The following is a 3640-nucleotide window of genomic DNA, read 5'->3' on the forward strand; positions in this document are numbered from 1 at the left end:
CACACACACACACACACACTTCAGAGACCATGGCAGATTTATCGTGTGCTGTTGTTTTGCTGTTCTTCTGTGAGTGTGTTTGATTGAGGCGTGACGTGTCTCTCTGCAGATGTGTGAAGATCTGTTCAAGCGCACCAGTGAGAACACGGATCCTGATCTTTCCTACTCCGTAGAGGTGCTGCTTCACACTCCGCACTATCACCGAAACACACATGTGATCTCAGAGAGCAGAGTGACCCATGACAGATATATATGATATCACACCCTTTCATTTAAAGATAACACATGCTGAGATGAAACGTGTATTTATTTTACATAATTTGTTCAATTAGGAATGTTTTGAAACTGAATAAGTATGAAAAAATAATTTGAACTTGATTAAAAAATACTAAAACTTCTGTTATCCTATGATAATATTTTTCACATTTAAAGAAATAGTTAAAAACATGAGTAAAACGCAGTTAAACGCAGTAACCAAAGGTGAACTCAGTAATCTGGTGAGTCTGGGAATCATGTTTATCAAGTAAAGACCAGGTAACCCTAATTAAAAAAATTAGGTGTCCTATATGGAGATCTACTGCGAGCGAGTGCGGGATCTGCTGAGCCCCAAGAGTAAGGGAGCGTTGCGGGTGCGAGAGCATCCCATCATGGGGCCGTACGTCGAGGACCTGTCCAAACTCGCTGTGACGTCCTACAACGACATCAGAGACCTCATGGACGCGGGGAACAAGGCCCGGTACAAACCACACCAGCGATTATTCACATTAACACTCGTTACTGCTGTACTCAGGTGAAACGCTCCTCACTGTCACGTGTTTGATTGATCAGGACGGTGGCAGCAACAAACATGAACGAGACCAGCAGCCGATCACACGCCGTCTTCACCATCGTCTTCACTCAGCGCCGCCGAGATCAGCTGACCAGCCTCGACACAGAGAAGGTGTGTGTGTGTGCGCGCGTGTGTGTTAGGGTTGGGTATCGTTTGGGTTATTTTTGATACCGGTGTCAAATCGATACTTTTAAAACGGTTCCAGTGCCTGAACCGATACTTAGATAAATAAATAAAAATTCCCCCAAAAAATGATGGACTGGCCATTAGCACTATAAACACATGATGTCTGTTTCATTCATACTGGATGCCAGAGGGCGCCCTCGCACAGAAAATCCACATATCCAGTCACAGAAGTAGCTGTACTCATGACCCTCCAGGAAATCCCTTATATGGACAAAGACAACCTATTATAGCTGTAACTGAGTAAACAGAACATATAAACGTTTTGAATGATAAAACAAAGACAATAAACACTCGACTGCGACAATATAGTTTATCTGTGTTATTCAAGCCATCTCTGGTATTTTCATAATAATTAAGTATATTTATAATCCATTGCTAATCAATGTACATCAGGAAGGTGCGAATATCAATAAATCTCTCACCACGCTGGGGAAAGTCATCTCCGCTCTGGCTGAAATGGTGAGACACTTTACTGAATGATTTTGTTCATGAAATGATCGTTCTGTCCTCATGTACGGCTCCTCGTGTCGCTCCAGACCTGTGAAATACAAGAGTGCTCCATAAATCTTTAGTAAAATGTTTCTGAATACAGTAAAAGTATATGATGTGGTAAAGAGCAACCTGGACATTCTGTTGTACGTCTCTTTTATGTTCCACAGAAGAAAGAAACTCATATGGGTTTGTAATGAGATGAACTTACTGTCAGAGAGAAGCTAGTGGTGTATTTATGTACCATTTGAATCCTCGGTCTGTTAAATGACTGTTGAGTGTCTGTCAGTGATCATGATCATTACTTCTGCTGTATTTGAACTGTGTGTGTTTGTAACACAGCAAAACAGCAAAAGAAGGAAAAGTGAGTTCATCCCGTACAGAGACTCCGTGCTCACCTGGATACTGAAGGAGAACCTGGGTAAGACGCACACACACACACACACACACTCTCACTCACTCACTCACTCACTCACACACACACACACACACACACACACACACACACACTTTAATTATGAGGAAACACTCAGTACTCTCAGGTACATCAATCAATCGATCAATCGATGAATCATCCATCTGTGCGACTCTTCAGAGCTTCCTGTTGTGTGTGTGTGTGTGTGTGTGTGTGTGTGTGCAGATATGCTGACCGTGCGAAGCAGATCCGCTGTAATGCTGTAATTAATGAGGATCCAAATGCTCGTCTGATCAGAGAACTGAAGGAGGAAGTGAACCGACTCAGAGAGCTGCTGCTGTCACAAGGACTGAGCCGGCTGATGACTGCTCCAGGTATACACTCACACAGACACACACACTCACTCACTCACTCACTCACTCACACACACACATACACACATACACACAGGTTTGTTTTTGTGAAAAGTGGGGACTCTCCATAGGCGTAATGGTTTTTATACTGTACAGACCGTATATTCTATTGTCCTACACCAACCCTACCCCTAAACCTACCCCTCACAGGAAACTTTGTGCTATTTCAGATTTTCAATACACTCCATTCTGTGTGATTTATAAGCGTTTTGAAAAGTGGGGACATGGGGTAATGTCCGCATAAGTCACCTTCTCCTTGTAATACCTATGTCATACCTAATGCCTGCTGACCCCGCCTCCAATGGAGCTCCGCCCACATCTGCACCTGTCCTGGGAGAAGGCCCCGCCTCTGAGAGGGACCCCGCCTCTCTCGCTGGATGCGGCCAATTAGAAGAGTTTCAGGGCGAGATGATAACCAATGAGGAAGCAGTGGAGAGACTGAAGGTACGAGGGGGCAGGGCCGTGGTGGTTGGCGGAGCCTGAGGTAATCAGAATCAGTAATGTGTGTGTGTGTTGGCAGGAAACAGAGAAGATCATCGCTGAGCTGAATGAGACGTGGGAGGAGAAGCTGAGGAAGACCGAGTCGATCCGACTGGAGAGGTAAACACTGGTTTCACTGCTGCAGGTGATTGTTTGAGGTCTGACACTAAAACACCAGATGACAGTCAATAAAAAAATATTGATTTGGGTTGAAGTATTTTATTAGCTCAATGCTTCTGCAAAGAAAAAGCACTTCTAGCAAGCAGATTTAATCCAAAATGAGCAAACAACACAAATAAACAATTATGTGAATATGAAATATTGATATTTATTGATTTTTTTTTGTTTGTTGTTTAAATTTTACCTGTTTATTATTATTCATTAAAGTGTACAAAAATGATATAGCAACAAGATAAACCTTCAAACAATATTACAGCACTAGTAATACCGACAATACAAGATTAGTTTTTGTTTTTTAAGCAATTAATAATTCCAGCATGGAGCTGTTTTTGATTAGACATATTAAAATTACAGTTACAAGAGTTATAAAATATTGTATAATAAAACATTAATTTTGAGGATTTACTTCTTTTCTTCATTTACTTATTGTCCCTGAAAATAAACGAACTGAGTTGAAATGACTTCATTCAAGTTCGTTTCAGATTGTGATGCAAACGCTCAGATGGTCATGTGATCCGTGTGTTTCCTGTGTGCAGGGAGTCGATTCTGGCGGAGATGGGAGTGTCTATTAAAGAGGATGGAGGAACTGTCGGAGTGTTTTCACCTAAAGGGGTCTGTATACACTCCCACACACACTCACACACACAC

At 42.2% G+C, this 3640-nt stretch overlaps 1 pseudogene; it reads left to right on the forward strand.

The window, feature by feature from the left end:
- LOC107737958 (kinesin-like protein KIF1C) overlaps positions 1 to 3640 on the forward strand; it is a 29470-nt pseudogene that overhangs the window by 8098 nt on the left and 17732 nt on the right.

Source organism: Sinocyclocheilus rhinocerous, unplaced genomic scaffold, assembly GCF_001515625.1.
Source record: "Sinocyclocheilus rhinocerous isolate Xijiao unplaced genomic scaffold, SAMN03320098_v1.1 scaffold404, whole genome shotgun sequence".
Taxonomy (NCBI): domain Eukaryota; kingdom Metazoa; phylum Chordata; class Actinopteri; order Cypriniformes; family Cyprinidae; genus Sinocyclocheilus; species Sinocyclocheilus rhinocerous.